Here is a 13,975-nt window from a genome sequence, read left to right as displayed (position 1 = left end):
TTCACTGAAAAATAACTTAAACAGACACATGAAAATTCACACAGGAGAGAAACCAATATACTGCTCAGTTTGTCATAAAAGTTTTAGCGATAAAACTAACTTAAAGGTACACATGAGAGTTCACACAGGAGAGAAACCATTTAGCTGCTCAGAATGTGACAAAAGTTTTTCAGATAAGCGTATCTTACGCAAGCACATGAGAGTCCACACAGGAGAGATACCGTTCAGCTGCAGTGTGTGTGGGAGAAGTTACAGCCAGTGGCGACATCTTAAACAGCACAAATGTGATGGTAAGAGAGCTGGAGCTGCTGAGCTGCTGCTTCACCTGGACTGTTCAACAGGACAATAACACAGATGCAGCCACGTCTGAACACTGCTCACACACATCTTGTGTTACTGCAGGCTCATGCAAGAGAGCAATTCTTGTTTCTGCTGTTTGGCTCAACGTCAAGTTTCTGTTCCACTGTCGGTTTTATTTTCTGTATGTAACAAAAAATCAATCAGTTAACATCCCAGGCAGGAATTCAGCATTTCTGTCTGACCTGTGTCTGACCTCACAAATGCTCCTCTGGATTAATGCCTCTGGATTTAGAATGAGAGGTCAGAGAATCTCCTGGATATGGAAGCTGGAGGTGGACCAGTATGATTGTCTCTCTCTCTCTCTATATATATATATATTGTGTTTTTGTGTGTGTGTGTGTGTGTGTGTGTGTGTGTGTGTGTGTGTGTGTGTGTGTGTGTGTGTGTGTGTGAATAAAATCTTCATTGAATCTGTCCTGAAGTCATTTTTCCAGACATGTTTCAGTGTAACTGCATATACTGATGGTTTTTTTTCTCTGGTGGGGTGAGAGACCTCTTGATATGATATTTACAACTTGGGACACTTAAATTTTTTACAAACCAACAACCCAGTCCAGTCACCGCATTTTTGACATTTCACCAATTTCTGTAATATTGCTAAAAAGTCTCTGTATCCTTTGATCCTTCTCATAATGCTATTATATCCTAATATGTATGGGTCTAGCTACTAAATGTAGTTTAGAAAATATTAGCATTAACAACAATATAAGGATTTCTCCTCATGGGATCACCAAAGCTGGCAAGACTCAGGAAATACCCATACCCACATGCAAGAGAGGCAGGCAGAGCAGAGTAAATGCACATTTTTACTGTAATTGAAGTACTGACCAAAAGGTCCAGATCCTTCAAACAAAACAGGCTAAAAAAGAAACACTGATGATCTCACAAGAGACCAGACCAGAGGCCAATGACCTTTACTATTAAAATAGCCCTTTCTCCCTCTCTTCTAAAGGAAATTCATCTGGAGCCACAGAACATATTTGATAACACAGTTTATAAAGTTTTATATATGTTCTAATAATATATATACAAAAATGTAGTTTGGGGAGTTTCTGAAATTATAGAGTAACAAAAGAGAAAATTGTTGACATTAGATTGCAATTTTATTTGTTGTAACACAGGAAACCCCCAAATTCTTAAGAAGAGGAGGAACAAACACACTGGCCTGTGTAAGCGTATTTTGGAAGAAAATAAACACAGAATCTTGCAGGCCTGTTTGAGTCCTCCCAAAATTTGTGGAAAAATCAACAAATAAAAAGTTGGATACTCTGAAGCAAAAGAAAACATTGCTGCAAGGAGTAAACATAAAAATTTAGGCCAGTTTGTATTTAATTATGAAGCCATGATTCCTATGGGTAGCATTGCATTATGGGTAGCATTTAGCTTAGCATAAAGACTTGATGTCTAATGGAGTTGTTAGCCTGGCTCTTCGACAAAAGTGGATCATGTGGATTTGAAACACATCTTAGAATTTAAAAGCAAATATTTGTGGAGAAGTTAATTAGTTGTTTATGTTTTATTTTGAGGATAGAGATTCATTTCCGCCGGCTCAGCCAGGGCTAGCCACCTAGCCACAGAGATGGTCTGCGGGTCTGCTGTTGCACCTGACTTCCATGACCACCAGCATGTCCAGCACCACAGACAGCGCCTATGCTCAGCACCACAGGCCACACCCTTACCACTCCCATGCCCAGCACCATGGACAGCACCATCGACAGCGCCCAGTTTGCCACTATGTTCAGCACCACGGACAGCACCCTGACCAGCAGTCTGGGCTTCACTGCGGGCACCATGACGATACTCTGCATTAAATTTTCACTTTCACAATCTAAACACTACTTACTGAATCCTAGTAATCTGTATCCATATATTCAGAACCCAAATGAGACATTTTGAGTATTCTGAATATTTGTTTTTGGAAGATTCAGGCCCAAAAATACTAGTAGCCTATCAACCTTCAAAAATCAGCATAGGTCATGCCATGCACAGCCACAACATTTTAATATCGTCTGAAATTTGCATAATGTTGGCCTACGACGTAACGCTTACGGGCTGCAGCAGACAGGAAGGCACAGCAGCCAAAATAAAAAGGGGAGGGTCGAAAACTACTTTTTCTTTCTTATCTTAACTCAAGAACTGTGGTCGAGCAAGACATTTACTTATGAGGTAGCAAGTATGTTTCTTTGTTGTTGTTGTTGTTTAATTATTATTCAAACACTGAAATATCTAGCGACGCTTCGCCTGTTATTTTAACGCAGTGCACAATTATCACAATATTTTAAACACATCTGGCAACTTTATTTATTTATTTATTTTAATTTTGCAGTGAAAGTAAAAGCTTAATTTTACAGCGAAAACATGCATAATGTTTGAAAACAGGAATGATTTTTGACTTTATGACTTAAGTATTTTTCACCACTGCATGTTTTTCACGCTTTGTTTCCCAACCGGAACCTGAAATAAAACGGATTTCGGCACAGATAAGAAAGTAACGGTGCAACTAGCGCTGCTAGTTAGTAGATTATTCATTACTCAGCATGATTGTCGTATGCAAAGAATTTTTGATTTAAGATTGCCATCTACATTAAAGGTATCGAGTTTTTAAAATAGGATGAAATAACGGAGCTTTTCATTTACAGTAGTTTCTCTGTTGAGGTGGAGTTTGGTGGAGATCTGAAATGATTACCGAGAAACCAGGTTCGAGTAGCTGATGAACTCTTGCTGATGATTTTTGTTTGTTGTAATTTTCATGAGTCAAGGACACACCGTCTTTAACATCTGGACTCAGTGTATGGGCTTTGTTTCACACTGTTTTCTGTCTCCTTCAAGCACATTTTTGTGGAGGTGACTTGCACCCGAGTCAGACCTGTTTTCTGTTGTTGCACCAATACAGCTTCTCACAGAAGAGCTATTTGACTTCATGTTGCCGCTGGCTTCCTGTCGTGCCTTCCTTTGTCTGTATAGCTACTGTAGACTTGCTGCAATTATAAGATTTAACGCTTTTAATTTTACTTTTTTAACATTCAGCTTGTAGAATTTATTGCAGAATACCAAGCAGAACCTCTCTGTACAGCACAGGCCACACCACCCTGTTATTTGTGTTTTTGTGGCAAGACAAACATATTTTGTTTTTTGTGATAAATAGGTTTTATTCTTTTTCTGTTCATGAATATGTACAAAAATACATACATCGCCTTATACACAAACATTAAAACATGCAAAATAAAGTAGGAGAAGAATATTTTGGTGATATGGGTAAAACACCCTGTTTAAGTAGAAAGGTTTGAATCTGCTCATCTAACAGCAAACAAATCAACAATAAATGAACATGGATGTGAAACTAAAACAAAAACAGCAGGGGGCGCTGTTGAACAGCTTCTTGCGAATAGGTACAAAGACTTACTTAAATTGTGAAAATATTATAATCACATTTGAAGCTGGTTAGTCTTGAACAGATGCTTTCATTTCTACACTTCTGCTAAAAATGATGATGAAGATGATGATAATGAAGGTCTACTTACCACTCAAGAATTTGGTATTCCACTAATTTGTGGTTCACTTGGTCAGCAGTTATTCAGATGAATATATGATTCCGATTGATGTAAACCTTACATTTCCATTTCTTTTATTTATTTATTTCTTCAAAGTTTTAAAATATCAGGATGAAATAATAATAATAAAAAAACTGACAGAAGCTGCTGAGAAAATGAAAAATGAATACAAAGATTTACTAAAAGAGGCTGAATCAGGAAATATTATTTTTCCAAAACTGGGCAATTCAGTTTGCAGTGTCCAGTCCTTATAATTTACAATTTCAATCAAATCACAATGCAATATAATATTACACAGAAACAGCAATCAACCGTTCTGCAGCAGCACAGCACATGGTGTACATCAAAAGCTCTCTCATGTACATATCTAACAAATAAATACATGTGAGATGGAAGGACAAATATAAAAGACAAATATACCCTTAAATATAGAAGGATAGAGCTACTCTTGACATTTGGCATTCATCAGCCTGATAGAGGAAGTAATAAATGAGTGTGTGTAGGAGCCAGGAACTGTAATTTTGTGGTTTAAATTTGGGTTATTTTGGTTGTTATATTTTGTTATTTTTGTTGTTGTTTATTTTAAAATCACAGTAACTGGGTCGCGGGGATATGGGTGATAACCTCCTAGTTAATATAATCACCTGGGCACTGGCACGGCGGGAGAGATAACAAAGAAAGAGGGTGAGTGACGGGAGAGGCCGTATTTTTTTTTTTTTTTTTTTTTTGACCGCTGTTTTTACTTTTGATCGCTGTGATTGATTTTTTTCCATACTTTGAGCATGTTACAATAAGTTGTTCTACTTGTTTAATGAAACCCGTTAGACGTATTTTTTGATCACAGCGAATATTTTGTTTGTACAGCTTGTCGGACAATCAGCAAACACCCTAAGCTCAGTCTCTTAGCGACGTTTGTTTCTCATATAGTTTGTTTTTGTCCTTGTTGCATAATAGCGCCACCCTGAGGGCAGTATGGTAAACTCACAATGTAAAAGTGGTCATGCTGACTGAAAATACATTTGGTTTTCTGAACCACATGTCCTTTAGTGAACTCAAGTCTTTAAGCTAGACTGTTGTTTTCTTTCACTGACTGCCCAACAAACAAGAATACAAATGCTTTTTAATTTAACTTTAGAAACTATTTATTTCTGTTAAATTCAAGTTCCCTATCACTGTCATGCGCAGTTTGAACACTATTAATATAGTCAAGTCAACATGAGCCTAATACAGAATATCAGCAAGGCATAGAGCATGAGCTGTTCACACTAATCCTGAAATATTAACAAGTTTTATTTATTTATTTGTTTATTTATTTATCTATTTTACTGTAACTGTCTGGATGTAACAACAGACTCATCTATAATGTGCAGGTGAATTATAAAAATGCTTGCACTGACAACTAATTGCCGAAAATCTTAATTGCATCTGTGTAACTCATGCTCTCAAACTATGTGAAGTTTCCATGAATCACATCACGTGACGCATTTTGAACTTTTGCTCACGTGATTCTCTCTCTCTCTCTCCCATAATCCCCTGCATGCTGCTCGGTATCCAGACCAGAGCCCGTCTACGATTATATTCTCTGGTCCAGACTTCTGCAGGTTGAGGAGCAGCTCGGTGCAGCAGGATGTCAGAGCTGCAGGAGTTCAGCTCGCTGATCCGGCGGCGTCAGGCTGCGGCGCTGGCGGACTACAAGGAGCAGATCTCCCGTTTGAAAGAAGACAACGAGCGACAGAGGAAGCTGCTGGACGCGATTTTACACCCCGGAGCCCGGCTGTTCCCGACAAGTTTGTCCGCTTCACAGAGTTTTTTTTCCCCACCAACGTTTGAGGCGCAGCTGGATATAATCTGAAATAATCATGCAGGTCGACCTAGGCTAGCAGCTAACAGTTAGCATAGCTGCTAACGCTGTTTTCAAGTTGCAAGGCAAAGACTACCATATCACGATATCGAAGGCTCACTTCCTTAAAGCAGCAGCTCAGCTGGTTAGCCGCCAGCACACAAGCTAACCCGGTGTCACGGATCAGCTGGTTTCCATGTTAACTGGTGACCTTTTGTTTGGAGACGTCGGGCGTTTCTCGTGACAACAGCAGATGTGCCAATCACGGCGATGGGACGTAGCTGATCTCGCGAACGCCTGAAAGACTGTTATTCAATCTCGTTTATAATTTTCTAGACTTGGCTAACTATCTGCCTGACTTAGCCTTTTGGTGGATTATGCGGTTCAATGAAACGGTGGGATCAGAAACCTACTCCATATTTTGCTTTATTTTCTTCAAAATAACAATTATCCACCCGGGGTTCGATAGGCTACTGGATGTGAAACCTTAAGGAAATATTGTAAGTCATTTAATTGGACCACCAGGCTTGCAGACTCGCTGCGGGGCTGGTCCGACAACACAGCAACTGTCAGGCAATAACAACCACACGGCCTCTTCCAGGCTCTGGATACCTTTGACAGATTAACTCGTGACCACTGTTACTGCGATGATAACACACACACACACACACACACACACACACACAATGAATTTGACACAGCAACATGCATAGCCTACCGCTGGCCCTGCAGTTTACAATACAAATCGATTCCCCCGTGGATCCAACAAGCACGAACGCTACATAATATAAAAGGAGAGCATCAAACTTTATCATAAACCACCAACAAGCTAAGTCAAGCAGACAGTTAGCCAACTCTTAAAAATTATAAACGAGACTGAATAACAATCATTCAGGCGTTCGCGAGGTGTTATCCAATGAAGGATACAAGGAAGTTTATTGGTCATTATACAATAGGTTGTATAATGAAATTAAAATGTGGTTCCCTCGTGACTGATTAATTGATTGTATAAAAAAAATAAAATCATTAAACATGGAGGAGTGCAGATGGTGCATTTAGTAGTCTCACAGCCTGAGGGAAGAAGCTGCTCTGTAGTCTGGTGGCACGGCAGTGAATTCTTCTTTACCTTTTGCCTGACGCAACAGGGTGAACAGGCTGTGGCTGGGGTGGGTGTTGTCTTTTAGGATGCTTTTGGCTCTGCTCAGGCACCTCACCTCCCCGATATCACTGGTGCTTGGTAGATGGCTGCCAATGATGTTGTGGGCAGTCGTTTCTGAGCTTTTTTTTTTTTTTTTTTTTTTTTTAACCAGGGCAGCGATATGAGAGGTCCATGACACAGGGATGCAAACAGCGCCCTGAAAAGCGCAAATCGCTTTTTTCGTCGCCGTTTGGGCCGAGTGTTTATACCGAGTGTTTGAGCAACATATCTCCTCTGTGCTACAAAAGATCCGTAGTAAGAAGTACTCCCTTGTCTTCAAACAGCATTCTGATGTAGGTGTTGCATTTCTCAAGGTGAGTGAAGACTGAGTGGAGATGACATCCTCTGTGCATCAGCCTTTATTTAAGCCTCCGCATTTTAAAACAATAGTGCTCCATTATTGCTTACAAGTTGCTGTATCAGTGTAGCCAGTGTTTAACCCTCGTATGACCCCTGGACATTTTTGTCCATTTTCAAAATTCAAAACTCCCTCACAGACAATCACCATCCTCACCAGAGTTGATTTTTTTGTGAGGGGGTGTCATTCTGGGTGAAATTTCAAAATCTCAACTTTCAGCACAAAAATCCATTATTTGACCCTGTAATGCATTTTTAACCTATCCATGACCCTTCGTGGACAAAAATGTCCATTTTCTAGAAAGTGACCACCAAAAGGTCACAGGGGGGTGATTTTTGCAAGAGGGGGTAATTTTGGGTTAAATTTGAAAATCCCAACTTTCAGCATGAAAATCCATTATTTGACCCTGTAATGCATTTTTATCACATCCATGACCCTTCAAGTGGACAAAAATGTCCACCTGTCATTTATCCCTTTGTTATTGTTGCTATTTGTACTTATTATCCTCAAAATCTTTGAGGTGACTCATATGGAGTTACACTAAATCATTTTTAACATGGATTTCAAGATTTTAACCCCTTCCAGGCCATATCCATTTCTAGAAATGGACATTTTTGTCCACTTGAAGGGTCATGGATGTAACTTTTTTGAAGGGTCATTCAAGGGTTAAAATGTTACCCATCATTTGAAGAGGTAAAAGCACATGTATGTGATAAGTATGATGATAGATCAGACATAGATTATTGTTTTTCTTCAATAATATGGCAACTTTTATTCAACTTAACACATTTGTGGAGGTCTATGGTACAAATCTTGGAAACAATGTTTAACAGTAACTTTTTTTTTTGTTTTTTTTTTTTGGATAACCGCTGATCCGGTTTGGAAGTCTCCTCCTGCGTCTGATCGCCAAATCACTGGCAATGATGTCAAAGGTCTTTTGCGGTACCTCTATTATTAATGATCCATTGAAAGTAATGGCCTGCTCAGACAGTTCTTCGGCGTGGAGAATGGCCCTCTTGGCTTCCATACTTGCAAAGCTTGCGTAATGCAACAGGTTGTTCAGAGCTTTATCGTTTCTGGTAGTTTGACGTTCACGTACCGGTACGTCTACGTTGAATATGGCCCTGCTTTTGCCACGAGAAACGCCCAACATTCACAAACACAGGTAACCAGTTAGCATGGAAACCATATGATCCGTAATACCTGCTGGTGAGCATGTGGAGGTATTTTTTGTTTTGTATTGTTTTTATATCTGCCACCATCACCTTTTTTTTTTTTTTTTACACTTAATCCTATGACCTCAACTGATTTTTTTTTTCTTACCAACCAGGCAATCACTACAAACAATTTCAGAAGAAAGTTGACAAACTGATTTTTTAAAAAAAAATAATAAAACTTCTTAAAAATTAAAACAAACAAACAAACAAAACGGCAATTAAGGAGTAACATGACATATATAAGAAAAACCTGAACTTTAGGTTACTCTGTATTCCTTGAAACAGATGTTAGCTGGCTAAGAAGTAGTTAGTTCTCCTTGTCATGACGGCTCCACAGAGAAGCTCTACTTTCTTCTCTTTTGGCCACATAAATGGAGCAAAATGAGCAAATGACAGACAATCTAGCCCCCTCCCCCCACCCCCCAGCCATTAAAACTTAAATATATCTAGGGGTCTGTTGGTCGCTGCCTGAAAACACATCTCCAGATCCATGTATGCCCATAAACAACAGGGCTGTTTCCAGGCTGCCTCTTTGTAAAATTTCACAAAAGGTTGAGCAGTTCACAGAGTCTTTGATGCACATAGTATCTTGTGTTGTATTGTAACCTCTAAAAAGGTCCAACAACTCAGTTTTACATTGGGTGTACACCTTCCAGTTACGGTTCTCTTGATGTGTGTGTGTGTGTGTGTGTGTGTGTTTCAGTGTTGCCCAAGCAGCTGCTGGTGTGTAAAGAAGAGAAGCAGGAGTGGAGCCCCAGTGTGGACCAGGAGGAGCCAGAGCCGCCACACGTTAAAGAGGAGCAGCAGGAGCTCTGGGCCAGTCAGGAGGCAGAGCAGCTTCAAGATATCAAGGTCCCATTCACCATTGTCACTGTGAAGACTGAAGATGATGAAGAGGAAGCTGGGCCCTCACAGCTTCATCAAAGCCAAACTGAGGAGAGCAGAGAGGCAGAGCCTCCGGCCAGCAGCTCCACTGTAAAGATGGAAACAGAAGCTGCTGGAGAGGAACCGGCCAAGAACGTAGATCCAGCTGCTGATTTCCAACCAGCTTGTAATGGCCAGCTCCTCTCCTCACACTCCTCTGACTCTGAGACTGATGACAGTGAAGATGACATGGAGGACGCTGGAGAAGCTCAGTCAGGTTCATCCTCAGTGAGTGAAGTCCTTGTCAGCCTTGGCAGATCTGACATTACAGAGAAACCATCTTCCACCTCTGTGAACAAAAACACAAGAGAGAAACAGGGGAAGTGCCATGTTGGTAGTTCAAGATTTAAAAAAAGACTGCTCAGCTGCTCATTTTGTGGCAAAAGTTTTTCACAGAATACTGACTTAAACAGACACATCACAATCCACACAGGAGAGAAACCATTCAGCTGCACACTTTGTGACAAACGTTTTTCACTTAAAAGTAACTTTAACAGACATATGAAAGTCCACACAGGAGAGAAACCATTTAGCTGCTCAGTTTGTCATAAAAGTTTTGCAAATAAAACTTACTTTAAAGAACACATGAGAGTCCACACAGGAGAAAAACCATTTAGCTGCTCAGAATGTCACAAAAGTTTTTCACTTAAAAATAACTTTAACAGACATATGACAATCCACACAGGAGAGAAACCGTTCAGTTGCTCATTTTGCAGTCATAGTTTTATACAGAAAAGTGACTTAAACAGACACGAGAGAATCCACACAGGAGAGAAACCATTTAACTGCTCAGTTTGTGACAAAAGTTTTATAGACAAACAACTCTTAAACATTCACATGAGAGTCCACACAGGAGAGAGACCATTTAACTGCTCAGTTTGCCATAAAAGTTTTAGAGACAAAACTTACTTTAAAGTACACATGAGAGTCCACACAGGAGAGAGACCATTTAGCTGCTCAGAATGTCACAAAAGCTTTTCAGATAAGCGTATCTTACACAAGCACATGAGAGTCCACAGAGGAGAGAGACCATTCAGTTGCAGTGTGTGTGGGAGAAGTTACAGCCGCTGTGAACATCTTAAACAGCACAAGTGTGATGGTCAGAGCCGCAGAGCTGGAGCTGCCGAGTTGCTGCCTCAGCTGGACTGTTCAACAGGACAATAACGCAGAGAACTTGCTGAGAGTCCATCGCCCAGGACGAGGAAAGTCAAACCCTCATCAGTTAAGGCCTGTTTCCACTGTTATTGTGTGTCTCCACCACAGGAGCCACCTCCGAAGGACAGAGCTCTGGACCTTTTATAGGGGCTAAACAAGTCCCTGCCTCAGGGTATGTACTGTGAACGGCCCCGAAAAACTCCTGGATGGTGCCTAGGGTTTACTTGGTGCTAATTGGATATAGTCAAGGCAGGATGTGACGTCAACAGAAAGTGACAAATAGCTGGCATTTTTAGGGACGCTAGCTAACATTAGCTAGCGGCAACTTTAGTGGCAACTACCAGGAACTTCTTCAGTGGATACTGGCCTTTTGTGTTGTGGTTGGAGATGCAGCTGCGTCTGAACACTGCTCACACACATCTTGTGTTACTGCAGGCTCATGTCAGAGAGCAATTCTTTTTGATGCATTTTGGCTCAAAGTCAAATTTCTGTTCCCATGTCGGTTTGATTTTCTGCTACATGTCAGTAAAGATCCCGGGCAGGAACTCAGCATTTTTATTCTTTGATGGAATTCTGTTGTCAGACACGTGGATGCTGCCCTTTTCTGTCCCAGCATGACTGGGCCCTAGTGCACAAAGCAGCTCCATAAAGGCGTGGCTGGCTGAGTTTGGTGTAGATGAACATGACCGGCCCACACAGAGCCCCGACCTCAACCACATTCAGCACCTTTGGGATCAACTAGAACGGAGACTACGAGCCGTATGTGTGTATATATGTTAATAAAACCTTTATTGAATCTGTCCTGAAGTCATTTCTCCAGATGTGTTTCAGTGCTTCAACTTTATATACTGATGTTTTTTTTTTTTTCTGGTGGGGGCTGAGAGACCTCTTGATGTGATATTTACAACCAGGGACATTTAAATTCTCCACAAACCAACAGCCCAGTCCAGTTACCGCATTTTTGACATCCGTTTCCGTTTGTGTAACATCTCTGCAAAAGTCCCTGTGTCCTTTGATCCTTTTCAAAATGCTATTCTATCTGGACATGTATGGCTCTAGTTTCTAAATATAGTTTAGAAAATATTAGCATTAAGAACAGCGTAGCTGGCTTCAGTCGTGGTTATGTGTGGGCTGAATGACCACTCAGGTGTTTTGTCAATATAAGGATTTCTACTCATGGGAGCTCCCCATATTTGTGGAAAAATTAACAAAATTAAAATTTGCATAGTCTGAAGCAAAGAAAACATAGCTGCAAAGAGTAAAAATAGGCCATTTTGTATTTTATTATGAAGCCATCATTCCTATTTGGAGAATTGTTATGGGTAGCATTTAGCTTAGCATAAAGACCTGAAGTCTATTAGAATTATTAGCCTGGGTCTGTGACAAAAGTGACAAAAACAAAAAAAAAAGTTACAGCAGCTCCGAAGCTGTCTAATTTACACAGTGGATCATGTGGATTTGAAACACACAACTTACAATTTAAAAACAAATATTTGAAGAGAAGATAATTAGTGGCTTATTTTAAGGATGGAAATCCATTTCCGCCGGCTTGGCCAGGGAGCCGCACCTAGCCACAAAGACGGTCTGCGGGTCTGCCGCTGCACCTGAAGCCCATAACCACCAGCATGTCCACCACTCTAATTCTCGATGTCCAGCACCATGGACAGCACCCAGTCTGCCACTATTATAGTCAGCACCACGGACTACAACCTGATTACCTTTATGTTCAGCACCATGGACAGCGCCTATGCTCAGCGCCACAGGTCGCGCCCTTACCACTCCCGTGTCTAGCACCAAGGACAGCACCCAGTCCGCCACTGTGTTCAGCACCACGGACAGCACCCTGGCCAGCAGTCTGGGTTTCACTGCGGGCACCATTACGTACATTAAATTTTCACTTTCAGAATCTAAACAGTATTTTTTGGATCCTAGTAATCTGTATCCGTATATTTAGAACCCAAATGAGACATTTTGAGTATTCTGAATATTTGTTTTTGGAAGATTCAGGCCCAAAAATACCAGTAGCCTATCAACATTCAAAAATCAGCATAGGTCATGTCATGCACAGCCACAACATTTTAATATCGTCTGAAATTTGCACAGTGTAGGCCTACGACGTGCAGCTTATGGGCTGGAGCAGACAGGAAGGCACAGCGGCCACAATAAAATGGGGAGTGTCGAAAACTACTTTTTCCTTTTTTTTTTTTTTTTTTTAATCTCGAGAACTGTGTTCGTGTAAGACATTTACCTCTGAAGCAGCAAGTAAGTTTCTTTGTTGTAGTTGTTTTTTTTAATTATTATTTAAATACTGAAATATCTAACGCCGCTTTACCTGTTATTATAATGGTACTGCATAATTATCAAAAGATTTTTTACAAATCTGACAGCTTTATTTCTTTTAATTAGAAGTGAAAGTAAAGGCTTAATTTCACAGCGAAAAACATACAACGGCTGCAAACGCACGCTGCTAATTAGTAGATTATTAATTACTCAGCATGATGGTCATACTGATTGCCATATATATTAATTACCATTACTAATAATTACCATTAGATGCATACGTGGGGTCAAAAATGACCCCAGAGGTTTTTTTTTTTTTTGGCAATATCTTAGTCATTTTAAATTTTTCTCATTTAATCTTCCATGTATTCCTCAAATAGGTTGTCTTTGACATGAGGCCATTTGGTTTTGTATCTAACTGTTATATTTAGTAAGTTTAGTAAGTAATTGCATTTTTTGTATGAATACCCCACTCTTCCATACGTGGGGTCAAGACAGAAAGAAAAAAAGAAGGTAAAAAAAATCAGGGCTACTCAACTTAAGATGGCTCAGGGGCCACTCAGCAAAATTCAGCTTTGTCCATGTCTGCTTTTGTCTTTCACCATAATAAAGACTGACAGATGCAATTATCCTGAATAAAAGATCCTTTTCTGCCCCCTGCAGGAAATCAGCTGAACTGACACTTACCTCAACACTTCCTTTGCCACCAAGAGAACAAAGTCATCCTGTCATGGCTCATGTTTCATGGGCTTTAGATCTCATTGGTGCCTGTAGTATTTTATAATAGTGGTAATAGTGGTTAGAAATTAAGTGGTGCGTACAGAAGTTTTATTCTGTATTATACCTTTTTCTTTTCTTTTTTTTTATTCTGACTTTTATTTTTTAAAAGCCTCTTGCGGACTGGTGGTGTAAGTTAGCACTACACTAGAAACACTAAATGCATCCGGCATCTGCTGCTTGTGCATAATAGTGTTAGCTCCCGATTCTTTTGTTGAAAGCCCAAGAACAGACCGGAGTCAGTCTTCAATTTTCTGATGCAATATTTATTATGGTCACATATAAAGCAAGGCAGCGTGATGGAGATCCTGCGGG

This window comes from Myripristis murdjan, chromosome 18 (genome assembly GCF_902150065.1).
Source record: "Myripristis murdjan chromosome 18, fMyrMur1.1, whole genome shotgun sequence".
In the NCBI taxonomy this organism is placed as follows: domain Eukaryota; kingdom Metazoa; phylum Chordata; class Actinopteri; order Holocentriformes; family Holocentridae; genus Myripristis; species Myripristis murdjan.
This window is presented reverse-complemented; position numbering follows the sequence as displayed.